Source organism: Nyctibius grandis, chromosome Z (genome assembly GCF_013368605.1).
Source record: "Nyctibius grandis isolate bNycGra1 chromosome Z, bNycGra1.pri, whole genome shotgun sequence".
Taxonomy (NCBI): domain Eukaryota; kingdom Metazoa; phylum Chordata; class Aves; order Nyctibiiformes; family Nyctibiidae; genus Nyctibius; species Nyctibius grandis.
In genome coordinates this window covers 65,103,986-65,117,756 of record NC_090695.1, presented here as the reverse complement: position 1 = coordinate 65,117,756, position 13,771 = coordinate 65,103,986, and the positions used below count along the sequence as shown (strand labels likewise).

General features: G+C 45.2%; 1 protein-coding gene across 6 annotated transcripts in view; it reads right to left on the bottom strand.

The window, feature by feature from the left end:
* SEMA4D (semaphorin 4D) overlaps positions 1-10,137 on the bottom strand; it is a 102,883-nt gene extending 92,746 nt beyond the window's left edge. For 5 of the 6 annotated variants that reach the window (XM_068423246.1, XM_068423247.1, XM_068423241.1 and 2 more), the window contains exon 1: positions 10,066-10,137. The gene's annotated coding sequence lies outside the window, so the exon portion shown is untranslated. Of the gene's footprint in view, positions 1-7,785; positions 7,864-10,065 lie in introns of those variants that run through there. The other variant, XM_068423243.1, reaches the window with a different exon arrangement.
* Positions 10,138-13,771: the final 3,634 nt, after the last annotated feature.

Here is a 13,771-nt window from a genome sequence, read left to right as displayed (position 1 = left end):
TACAGCCAGTACTGATTAGTACAACGCAAACTCAGATTTCAGCTGCCCAGAGTAAAGGCACAGAGAAACACAGCTTTATTTCATCCCTCTTCAGAGCTCCCACTGTGCTAGTCCTGAAATTGTGGCTCAACTTTAGGTAGCATAACCATGAAATCCACTAGCACATTCGGTTTCCTCCATCTCCCCCAGGATGATGCAAATAGAATGGCAGGTGGCAAAAAAAGGAAATAGAAAAACAAAACCAAACCAGAAGATTAAAAAGAAAGCAGAAAAATATAATGGAAAATTATTCAGTTTGCTTCCAAAATTCCACTTCTTTCCAGCAGGGAGAAACTCCCAGAAAGCGTAACATGCTGCACCTGAGCATCAGACGTGAGAATACCTGACCTGAATGGAGGGCACTTCTTTCACAGCACTGCTACCTGGCCACCATAGCATGAAGTAAAATACTTTAAAGAACACGCACAGGGGAGAGAGGAGGGAGGGATGGGAAGATGCACCAAGCATAAACATGCCCTTCGGCACAGTTTGCAAGCCAACAGCAAGCCTCAGATTCTGCGGGAACAGCTTGCTCTCCCCACTAGCATAAGGTTTTTGTGCATCAGCCATTATGCTGTGTAAGACTGTAATTTAGGGTATATCTCCTGTTCCTCCTATTTAAAAATAAGTTTTGTTCAACACATAATTAGCTCTTTTCCTCAAACCCTTTTATCAGAGACACAAATCTCTTTGCATAATAGACTTCTGGAATAATTTTGGTACAAAATACACTAATGTAAATAAATAGCAAATAAATTGGTGGAGTGATGTCAGTGCAGCTATGATCAAAGTCAGATAGCTATCTCCAGAACATCACATTTACCCTGAAATGTCATCTCAAAGTCTACCAAATGGGGACGGGACAGCTGTGTTCCTTATAAAACCTCCACACCCCAAGGAATGTAAATAAGGAACATCGTTAAAATCAAAGACCTAGTTAAAGCTTTACATTTGTAATGTTTAAAAGGTTTTCCCCTCCTTTTTGTATCCTTAATCAAAGGTTATAAGTGTTTAAGTGATGGCAGTTGCCATGGAAATATGCAGGCCAAGATCCCTCTGTGGGAACCTCAAAGCTCCCTTCACTGATGAGCGCCACGTAATGACAGGGTCACATTAACACCTTTGACTCCCGAATCCCATTTATTGCATAGAAATTAGCACAGCTGACTCCATTCACCTTCCACAGACAAACATTAACTACTTCCGCTCAACTGATTTTCTGCTGCGCTCACCCCTTCCCCTGAACATGCTCTCAGACCTATTTCGGCACCATCCTTCACACAGCAGCAAATTGAACTTCAATGGGTACAGCCTTCTCGGCAAACACTAAGCAGAAACCAGAGAGTGCAAAGGCCATCAGATGCTTCACCTGATCAAAAGCATCATTTCATAATGTGTTGAGAAACTTCTTTTTCCAAAGCAACTGACATAATAAATCTGCATCCTATTTCAGATGATGAAGGCATAGCTATGAAGAAAAACAGAGGCAGACATGCAGCGACAGGAACTGAGCTCTCATAAAAGCCAACAATTAAATCAAACAACAGAAGACAGGCTCTGAATAATGGTCACTTTTTTCCCTGGTGGCTGTCAGTACTAAAGCAGGAAAAAGAAATTCTTAAAAACCTCAGTGGAATTCCTGAATATCAGCATGTACCATTTGATGCACAATCAATTTATGCACATAGGAGGCCCATTTCAGGGCAGATGCAAGCAGAGCCTTTTTTAAAAAAAAAAAAAAAAAAAAAAAAAAAATCAATTCCAAATAGGAAAATTCAACCACTGGAGAATGTCTCCTTACCAGAACCTTAATTCTGTGAGCCAATACTAAATCTAGCTTTAACATACATGCATTTAATTTACAGAGCCATATGTGTCTGTATGAAATAGATTTGTCACACACCCTCTGCCACTGCAATAATAAATCCCTTAGACATATAAAATATAAGATTCAAGATACACTTAGAGTTATTTATTTGTATATTTGAAGACAACTGTACTTCAGTAGTATCTACCCTCATTGAAAATAGCTAGTCAAATATTTTAAACAATTAATTTGCTGCGAATGTATACATATGGGTTGGGATTTTATTTATTTAATTAATTAACTCTTGGGGGAGATAGAATTGCACTGAAAGGAAAGCTCTTAAGCCTCTGAAAAGGTCTTTCTTACATACTTATCATACAATCCCTCACAAGTAAATCCTGTGAAAAAGAAGTGAAATGAAAAGGCCATTGTATGTGTCACTTACCTAGCAGATAATCAGGATGACCTTTCAAGGCAGTTTATCAATTTCCCTGACACTTGGAGTAAAACCCTAGTCAGATCCAACTAAATAGTAAACTTACTTCAATAGGGCCAAGTATCTAAAACGTAACTGCGGATTTTTAACAAACCCAACAATTCCAAGAAGAAAAAGGCAGCCATTCTCTCATCTAAGTAAGACTAGATTTTAACAGGTTAAAAAAAAAAAAAAAAAAAAAAAAAAAGTAATTCTTACTCCTGAGCAAAAGACAGATACTTTTTAGTGGCTTCATGGAATTTGATTTTGGTTTGTGTTCTTGGAGGGGGGGTGGAGGGGTGGAAATTAGTTCTGTCAAAGGTATTTATTTTCTTTGCACCTACACTTCTGATAGATGACTAATTTTCTGACAAATGGACCCTTCAGGTAGGGTACATCTGCAGCCAAATACAGAAGAGGATCTGTGTGCACATACATATGCATCTCTAGCAAATCCTTAGTAATTATGCAATTGCTGAGTGAAAACAGGAATGCATAATTTCTTGCCTCTGGTCAGTTTACGCACTTTTTGTTAAAAGAAACAACTGAAATGTGGGAACAGAAAAAAGCTTTGAGCACAACATTGCTCCAGCAGACTTCTATATGCAAAATGACAAATTAAAGCATTACTACCCTGTTACTACAGCAACTATTTTTAATTAATTTTGGCGTTTTCTGAGGCATCAGGACAGTATGTTTGTGCAGGACCCCTGTCCTACAGATGAACCTCTACGGGCATATCCCCAACCTCAAACTATGCTCCACCTGCACAGATCAGTTAGCAAGGTCAGGGCCCTGACTACTAATTTCCGTGTGCAGAACACTCCTCTGTTTGTAAATGATTTGCAGATCATTCTTAGCATACTCAAATTAAATACAGATTTACACTCAGAAATATCTCACAGCCCACACTACAATGTCTGGCAAGAATTACAGACCCTATCAAGAACATCCAACATGGGACTCACAGGGAAAGGTGATAAATATTTTATTAGATTAGGTTGAGAAAAGACCAATTGTGCAAAAGCCTGTCTATATTCCCATCACTTTCCCAATTATATCAGTTGGTCCAATGAAAGGTAAAGCCTCTTTCCACAAACTCTTGTCTTCCTTATGTCCTCTGATGAATGAGAGGAATCTCACCTGGTTTCACTGAACAGCAAGTGTTCTTCTTGCGTTAACAACTGGGACTTTATTTCTTAAATGTTGCTTAATAAATGGCTTCTGAATAAATTCAAGCATTACTGGATGAGGTAAAATCACAGAGAAAAGTATCTGTAAAATATTCTATCGATAGTTAAAAGTTACTGTAACTCCAGAGAACATACCAGTGTTACATGCATACAACAGTCCCAAACACCACACGGCACAGCAGGTTTATCTTTTCCTACTGTCACAAGACACAACTTGCGAACTGGGAAGTTACAATAACACATTTTACAGAGGTAAATTACCAAATTTAACAAACTTTGACCAACCTATTTTACGCTAAACAACCTACGTGACAGCTAGTTCCGTCTGAAGTATTTCAAACTTGGGAGTTTAACTACAACAATCCTAAGCAAAGCCAAGCGCAACCTCAACAGCCTAATTTAAGACATAAATTCATAGCACGCTTTGTTTAAAAAAAGTCTGTATTGTTCCTTTCTCCCCAAAACACATCAAAGTTAGACTGAGAGATAACTTAAACACAAATCCAAGCACTTTCACATCTCTAGGTCTCTTCCCTATATCCTGCATTGTTTTTCCAGTAACACCCAACCATAACACATTATTTCTTTCAGTGGAAATGAGAACAAAGACATTCTTTAAAAAAAAAAAAAGCCTCTACTTTTCTATGCATCTCTTTGTATAAACAATGACAAAGTTCATAAAGCATCATTTGTTTATGAAAAGAAAAAAAAAAACACAACAAAACAACAAGCACAACCAAGCATATACATATAAAACCGAATCATTTGGGGCAAGGAGAATGCCTGCTTTACATCAAGGCAAGAAGGAAAAACTCAGCAGAAACACAGTTAAAGCCTGCCCTTGGAAACTGCTCTTGAACAAAGCAAGAACTATAATCACGTTTCATGCATTTTTCCCCCTTTTCCTCCCCCTCTGGCATTTGCAATGCATGCAAATCTGTCCGATGCTAGCAGGCCATGTTCAAGAACAGGAGAACACCAGCCTCCCCACTCTGTCTCACCTCACTGCAGTCGTGTTAGACCTGCTTTAGCTTCCAGACACCAGTTGCTCTCTTGCATACCAGCAAAAAAATAACGAAGTTTGCAGAAGTTTCTCCTCTCCTGCCTGCTTTCCCAGCAGAAATGCCTGTCTCCATAAACTTTCCCCTGCTTTGCACATCCTCTCTGTCTCCCAGCTCAGCTGAGTAACCAGATGCATTAAGGACATCAAGATTTCCCAGTCTGCCAATTCCATACATTTCATGTAAGTGCTCAATCACGTACACATCTGCTCGGCACGCACAATCGTGCACAGGAACGTACAAATCAAGCTCCTCGCAATGCACTACCACCTGTTCTTCATTCAAGCCCATGCCGTATCACAGCACCAAAAGCATTCTTCAGAGAGAGGGAACAAGCGAAACGTAACCTGCCTGTCCTTGCAATGAGGCCAACAGGTACTAATTTTGCAGCACAGTGTTCAATCCTCTTTGGTCTGCCTCATATATAGGCTAATGCTAATTTTTTAAGAGGATCAATGCAGAAAATGCCTGGTGGATTATGAGTTCACTGCTGTACCTGAACAGACAGAAAAAAATAATTATGCAGAAAAAGAGGGAAAGAGAGGAAAATCAGTATTATTTCTAGATTGCTAACAAACTTCTTCTAAACTTGATACATGGGCTTTATTTACTGTCCTTAGAAAAGTTCCTTATCTGCTCATATCTGTAGTCCAAATTTTTATTAATTTGCCATTTTTATTAATTTGCCATCTGTTTTGTCTCCCCCTCAAGCACTGTAAAAATATACTGTTGAAGTAAAGTCTGCCGTTTGGTGCTTTAAAACACTCACTTGTCAAAAATCTGAGTCGCAGTACTACAAACAACATGCATGCCCTGTCATGGGAAAAAAGTCTTTTCTTTCTCCTCCCTCCACCCCACCATAAAAAAGCGCTAACAGTACCAAAAATAAGTTTCTTGTTCACTCACGCCGTTTTCAGAAATGCGTTCACGTACCCATGAGCCTGCTGCAGCACAGCTTGGCAAGGCGGGGAGCAGGAGGCAAAAGAGCGGCTCCTGGACACCCAAGGTTAGCAGATGCGGAGCGCAACACCCTCCTCACTACAGGCACTAACCTCTCTCATAGTGAAAGCAAGCTGCAGCAATACCTCCAGTCAGAAAGCTGAGCAGCCCTTTTTTTATTTCTGGAACTTTACAGGTAGATAAAAGACAGAACATAAAAGCCTTTTGGCCAGAACACAATTAAACTCAAGACTTCGTTAATCCAGTTCTGGACAGCAAGACCTGCAACTACCCCATCCAAGATGATGGCACACACTAGCCTGAAATATGAGGTGCTACTTTTGGTTTGTAACTGAACAGTTGTGGGAACACAAGAAGTCATTTTCCTTCCTTTCATTAACTCATCTGAGAACAAAGATGAAACCCTCATGTCGGAGGGAAAACAGTTAAAACAGCTTCCACCCAGCCTGTTACAGCTACATCAATGCACAGTTAACTCTGCAAATGGCAGCCGCAGCAGCATCCTTTCAGCATTCACGGGCTTCTCTTGGTACACAACCAGTCGTGTGCCACAATGAAAAAGCAACTCTGCAGCCACTTCATCTTCCTGAAACTCAAGACCCCAGTAAGAGAAGTGGGACCTTCCTCACTCTTTTTGATACACTTCCACCTATCTGCCTAGACACTCAAGACAGGACTATGCAAAGCCAGCCTTATAAAATGCCACTTTATCATCAAAGAAACAACCAGTTAGATGAGAGGAGGGGGAAAGCTTCAGGGAAAGAAAAATCAAATAAAACAGCCAAAAGCACTTCCCAGCTCCTTATTATACAAGCCCTCAAGTGGGCGCACCTTTCTTTAGCTGACGAAACACAGCACACAGCATCTGAGTATTAGGCACAACAAGGAACAACCCAAAACTGTTTAATATTACCACAATAATGAAAATCTGAATTCTCATTTTAAACTTTCAAACAGTAATTTATATACAAATGTAAAAAAAGGAACCTTTAAAGAGTAACTCAGGGAAGTTTATGACCTGCTTTGCTTCTTTGTGTTGTCACCTTTAAGTCTGCATCCTCATTGTCACATGCTATCTGGAACATATTACTGTTTCATGCATTTTTCTAAAACTAAAACATCGTGAAATATTCTCTCAGTTATGTCTACAAGTAATTTAAGCCTCAGTTTAGTGGGAAGCATAGTAGATCAGCATCCATTAATGAATAACACTTTCATGGTCATGCACTTTCAGAAACTACTTTTCAACTCATTTAAATCATAGAATAATATGAATATTTACAAGATCTCACACTTGGATGCAATGAAGGCTTAAAAGAAATGTTAGTCAACCTTGGCAATTACATCTTTCCTTCCCTGTCACTACTCATTTCAAATTCTTTGCACAGCAAAAACTGGGACAATGAATTTCGTCCTTGAGCGTTCAGGGGAAATACTTTATTTTCTTATCATCTACGAAATTGCATCAACTGTGGCTTGAGATTCCATTTTTTTCCAGAGAAAACAAGAACTCAAAACATTTGAGATGTTCAGAGATAACATTAAACCTTGAAGCATTTCTGTCCGAGTTATTGCCACTTACTTAAATAAGAGTCCCACTTTGGATCATCATCCCTAGAATCAGAGTAAGGCACAACCATCTACCATGCATGCATTTATCCAACACCTTTTGCGAACTAGGTGGCATATGCAACTATTAGACCAAGTGAGAGCAGCTCAGATCAAGAGTTCATTTTGGCATGACCGAAAGAGAAGTCCACTTACTTCACTGCAAGAAAACATCCAAGACAACACATTTTAAAACCATAATGTTCACACAACATGCACCCCTTAAGATGGCTGGGAGAGAGCGTGAGAGCACGCAGCAGAGCGAGCACAGTGCTCTCCAGATGGAGCCAAGTGGCCCTGGGCAGGTTACAGATCCTCTCAAGAGGTCTCCAGCTACTCCCCCGTAAGAGGCTGCATGAGAAGCGGGTAACTCTGAAGCTCAGCTGCTCAGAAGGCAGGCCAGCGAGGGAAGCGCCAGGACATGCAGATCATCTCTCCTTCTTACAGGACCTCTAAGTGGTATAAAGCCACACTTTTGGCAGGGCACAGCTGTATCCATGCGAGCAGGTTAACAAAAGGTTATCAAGTGTTTGGTGTAATAGCTGTTTGTACTGGGGGAGGAGAGGGGACTGAATCATAACACCAGCAAAGAGAGGGCAACACAGCACATGAAACGCAGTCTCCATGCACACCTGTACTTACAAAGTCCAGAAAAATATATGAATCAGTCTTAACAGTTTTGAATAAATCCATTCACATCAAACATGGACATCAAACGCTTCAATCGCTGTGGAAGGAGCTACCGCCCTTCCCACCAGCTACAAGGCCTTTTGTTTCTTTCAAAAAAAAAAAAAAAAAAAAAAGGCTATAGACCTATTTTGGTAGGTATGAGTGCAAGCAGCTTTTGTCAGTAGACTCTGTAGCAAACCCTGATCACCATAAAGTGTACATAGAATAATTGCTTTTCAGGGGTGGGGGGTGAATTATTTGCTCTCTAGCCCAAGAAATCCCAGTAGAGACATACTTCATCTGTCAGTGCAGCTCCACATTTGCAAAGCTGTCTTTTTTTCCTTGACGAACATACACGTAGAAACCTATTCCCTTGCCACTCATTTGCTTTCAGTGGAAAAGAGCTGCCTGCACGTCATCTCTGCTACCTGAAAGAATTACACGTGCCTGCCCATAGCCTGCTCATCACAGACAGCACACTGTACTCGTACATGTCCCTGTGCAGCAGGCAACATGGTACGTGCAGTGTTTCACCCTACACGAGTTACTCGGTTCTCTCTCTTACAATGCCCCTTTCTAACCCAGTCTGTAAATGATACTCCCACTCCGGCACGGCCTCCGCATACGCCACCCGCATGGCTGCGCAGGCAGCAGGTCTTCCGTTAGGTGCACTTGCATAACTGCCTCAGGTCGCACTCTTTCTAATAAAAGAAGTCGTTAAACAGTTCTCTAACAAAACCTCCATATAGGTATCTGAAAGGGGGTATGAGATCAGTAGATATTTCTGAGCCTGATGGTCATAAAGCAGTCAACAGGCTACAGCTAATTACTGTAAGAATTTTAATTTAAAAAAAAACACTACTACCTTGATTTCCAGAGCCTACTAGAAATACTTGAGTGTCATAGAATTGAAGGTAATGTTTCACATTATTCAGCTGAAGTATCTCCTTACAAGAGGTAGGTGATAACAAAGACAGGAGGTAAGAGGAAGGCAGGAAAATGTTTCAGCACAAAACCGAAGAGCAGACATGAACAAGTCCTTCAACCAAGACCTTCAACCTGCAGATCCATAAGGTTCCCTCCCACATCAGGGCAGGAACAAGCTCCTGTTCCTCTCCCTGCTAATGGCAGTCAGGTAGTAGAAACGAGCTGCAACAATGAAGTTAGAATCACTGCATTCATCCATTCGCTCCTTCTCGCTTAAACACCGATGCTACGTGGTTTTGCATGCGCCGAAAACACCGCCAAACAGCCCGCACCTCCACGAAGCAGCAGAGAAGACAACCCCTTACAATCAGCTGGAGGGCAGGTAGGAACAGACAGGAAGCTCTTATGTCCCTTTACCCATCCCTTGCAAACTCAGCGTCTCTGTGCAGACCTGATTTAAACTCTCCTGACAGCTGAAAGATAAACCACCGTATAACAGCTCCTCAAAACATATGCAGCCAGGTTCCCAACAGCAGGCACCCAGTACAGCGTCCTGCCAGTCGTCGAGCAAGGGACGGCGGTTCCCAGCAGACAGCAGCCTTCCCTGAAGTGCCCAGACGGAGCGCTGGCAACCGGGGCTGCCACTGGGAAACGACCGGGCCACTCCCCGGCTGGGCGCAAGCGCCTCGCATCCGTATTCACCGTCCCCGGGAGGTGCTCTCGGCCCCCACCCTGCCCCACCGTCGCGGCAGGTGCAGCCAGGACCGGCAGTGGGGCCCGGGCGCTGGCCCGCCGCCCCGGGACGCACCGAGGGGAGCCGCCGCAGGCGGCGGGAGGGCCGGCGGGCAGCTGCCGCCGGAGTCAGCGGGGCTTGGGGGCGGTGGGAGAAAAAGCACATCTATAAACCTGCCGGCCCTCGCTCATTTGCTGCGGGAGGCTCCTCCTCTCCGCTCCGGCCGCGCCGCCGGCGGGGGCTGCCAGCGCCCGCGCCAGGTCCCACCTCGCCGCCGCCCGCGCCCCCTCCCCGAGCCGGCGGGCGGGCTCGGCCCCGCCGGGCAGGAGGCCCCGCTCTGCAAGTGCGCCGGCACCGCCCGCCCGGCGCCCCGCCGCGGCGCAGACCCGAGCCCCGGCAGCCCCCGCACCCACCTCGGCGGTAGGAGGCACGGCGGGCACGGCCACACGCTCGCCCCAGCGGCGGCCGCCCGGCCTCTGCCTCCGCCTCCACCTCCACCACCAGCGCCGCTGCCGCCTCCTCCTCCCAACCCCGGCGCCGCCTCCTCCCCCGGCCCCGGGCGGCGCGCAGCCCACCCCGCCGGTCGCTCCTACCTGCGGGGTCTGCCCGCGCTGCCTCAGCCCCCGCCCGCCTCGGCGCCTTCCCCGCGGCAGGCTGGGCCGGCGCAGCCCCCTCCCCCCCGAGCCGGCGGGGGCAGGGCGGCGGCGGGAGGAGGAGTTGGTGCCCGCGTGTAACAAGTTTCGGTTGCCCCGCAGTATGGCGGCCGGGCGCCGGCGGGGGGCGGGCGTGCAGGGTCGCCGTGCCCGCACGGAGCGCGGCTGCACCGCGCGGCGCCGGGGGGCAGTCCTGGCCCTCGTTCGCCGCGGTGGCCCGGGACGGCTGCCCCTGCACCGGCGGAGCTCGGCCGGGGTGGCTGCTCCGCCCTCTTTTCAATAAACTCTGTTATTTTTTTCCTCCCCCCCTCCCCAGCGCAGCCCCCATTAACGGCGGCATCCCAGCAGGGCCCGGCCGGGGAGGGCAACTGTTTGATGATGCCCACTCGATGACACCCCTAGTAGTGGTACCAGCAAATCGGCTCCTCTAATATAGGGCTGTGTGGCTTGAAAAGGTTTCGAGGCACCTCTGCATAAAGCAGATGCAATGCCCCCGCAATTTAATCAGGCCGTGCAACAGCTGCCTTGCATCCTCGCATCTAGTGCTGCTTGTCACATTCCCACTCCCATTCCAGTTCCCCTGCTCCTGCTCTGCCTCGTCTCAGGCAGAATGGATCCACTCACTGCAGACCGCAGTGCAAATCGCATCCGGGCTGCAGCCTCTTGGCACAACGGAAATATGAATGTTTTATACTGAAAGCAAACATTACTGGCATTACTGTACCTTAGAGCGCAGGCCCGCGTAGGTGACTGCTTGGGAGTATTAATGGAGGAGCAGCTTGGCATAAGAAAGAAAATAGGTCAGTGACGGCACAGATCTCACCCAGGATGCTTCTGCTGAGTCACTGATGAGTTATCGATTACCATCATGTCTGTGCAGGCCTGTGGTGATGGTTCTGACGAATGACATGAACCAACACATGGATGACAAGGTTTTTTATTGCTGTGGAACAGGTGATACCCAATGTCATCTGATTGCTATAGTGTGGTTAACAGGAGTTATTTAAGCAAGACTGAAAAAAATATTTATTGGATGTTGGCATTTGCTTTACTGCCTGACCTTCTAATTCCAGAATCACACAACATGTATGTATTGTAACAATAACAGTTTCTGATATCTATAATTCATATTAACTATAGCTGAGGCATAGTGTCAAAATGAAATTATTGAGGAAATAGAGCCTCTTAAAGACAGAGTCGTGATGATAACCTCAGATGAAGAAAGTTTACATGCAAGGCAAGACCTGGCCACCTTGATATTTCAGGGTATTTGGAACTGTAGGGTTTGAAGGAGATATTAGCACAGCCAGTGAACAGTTTGTTGTGCGGAAAACACTGGGACATCCACTTCCCCTCATCGCATTTTCAAAATGCTGATTTAACTTAGGCCAGCTTAACATTGGGCCGCCAACATCCATCACACCAGTCACACACCATCAAAACATTAGACCTGAGGCATGCAGAAGCAAGCAGTCACACCCAGCTCTGGGAGGCAACACCAACCAGGAACAGGAGGAGCTGAGGACCCAGGGTCTGCAGGGAAGGGGGAGAACCACTTCTGACAATTTACATGCATCTGCCAGAAGCGTGAAAAAGGATCAAACGCTGAACCCATGCTGGAAAATCCCTAGTGCAAATACAGTAGCAGGATGAAAAATCCTTATCGTATTTTATTTGGGGAATTGCTGTAATTTATACCAGCAGAATAAGCTGCATCTCCTCTGGGATTGGCTGCTGGTATTAATATACCAGCAAAACCTTCCTAGCATAGACAAGACTTTAAGCATCTCCTGAGGGATACAGCTATGAAATTATATTCCAAGGGAAGAAACAAAGGTGCTTTCTAAATCTCTTTTGCATTGTATAAAGTCTAGGCTAGGGCAGTTCTTAGCACAGAGTAGGAAAATCACAGGGGTTTTGTCAGGTTTCCCCAGGGAGCCTATGGTCTGCACCAGCTTCCAAAAACCCAGAGCAGCACAAAGGGAGCAAAGGCTAGCACCAAGACAGCGTCTTCGTTACTTCTGCTGTCTCTATCCAGGTTAGATTTCGTGACCTTTAAGAATCGTATGTTCATTTGTATAGCGTGGTTTTCAATCTCCATTCTCAGTAAAACCTCTGGAGTATCGCAGACTGAAAGGTCAGAGGTAAAACAAGGAATTGATATTTGGACTTTGTCAAATACCACATTCTCAGTCTGTCACGGTTTAAAGTTGGGTTGGCGAATAAACCTGTGGCAGATGCCCTCTGTTATCCCCCCCCTCCCCCCAGAGGGAAAGGGAAAGGGAAAAGGGAGAGAGACTTCTGGGTTGGAAAATTAAAACAGTTTTAATAAACTATAATAATGAAAAAAAAAGTATAATAATAATAATAGAAATAATCAAATATATATAAATATATATATAAAACCAAGATTGAGCTCCCCTGAAGTCAGCCATGTCACCACCGGCACTGCAGGGCAGGCTCCGGGAAGGCCCAGGCTGGGCCTAGCGATGGTCGAGAGCTGGATTCAGGAACGCACGGATCGGGATCGGGGGCAGCAGGAAAACAGACGGAGTCCTCCCTGGACACCGGCCATAGCAGAATGAGAGCGAGACCCTTGTGATCCCCCCACTTTATACCGAGAATGACGTGTATGGGATGGAATACCCTCGTTGGTCAATTTTGGGTCACCTGCCCTGTCCGCTCCCCTCTGCAGCTGCGACCCCCCTTCGGCTCTTCACTCGTAAGCAGTGAGGAATTCAGCAGTGACCTTGGTTTCTCTCAAGAATAAGTACAGCAAGAGCCTTTCTGCACAACATCCCTACCGGTGCCTCAGTGATAACTACAAACTTTGAGCGTTATCAGTCCTGGAAGCAGACACTGTCTGCAAAAACATGCAGTTAGTTTCAGAAAGTGCAGTTACTTAGAGGAGACTTAGCTGAAAGTAAAAATCACTGAAAGGAAAATCGGCCTGGTTTAGGCCAAACCAGGACATTCCACCCCTTATTCCATACCATTCACGTCATACTCAGATCACCACTAACTTTTCATTTTAAAATATATACAGATAACATTAGTTTATGATTCATCTCTATACAAAAAAAAAAGTTCATCAAGTTCATTTAGTTCAGGATTGTGGGTTTCCATCTGGCTAGGAGTCTCCCAGGGTAGGAGAGATGGTATGAGCTTTGTCACAGTTCGTGTCCATGGGTTGTAGGTTAAAGATGTCAGTCTCGAGGAGGTTACTGCACGTCACTTGCAGCTAGCTCCGGTCTCATCACCACTGTTTCAACCTGAAAGACACTTATGAACACTGTTAGTATTATGCAGCAATTAACATCATGCAGTTCAGAATTAAGTATTCTCACCTAAGATCAGATCACCTTCAGGGACACATCGGACTCCACCATCCTGCAGCATCACCCACCAAGTACATTTAGGTCCTTGAGCAAAAGCAATCCCATGAATGGGTTTACCTTTGTCCGTAGCAGGAAGAACCCAGACAGTTTTTCCCAACAGATTCCTTTCATGCACCACAGGGACTTTATCCCCTTCTACTGTATGTAAAAGGTCTGACTGAGCAGGGTCAGCTTGGTTGATAGATCCTCTGGTGTTAACTAGCCAGGTAGCTTGTGCCAAATGCTTATCCCAGTTTTTAAAGGTTCCA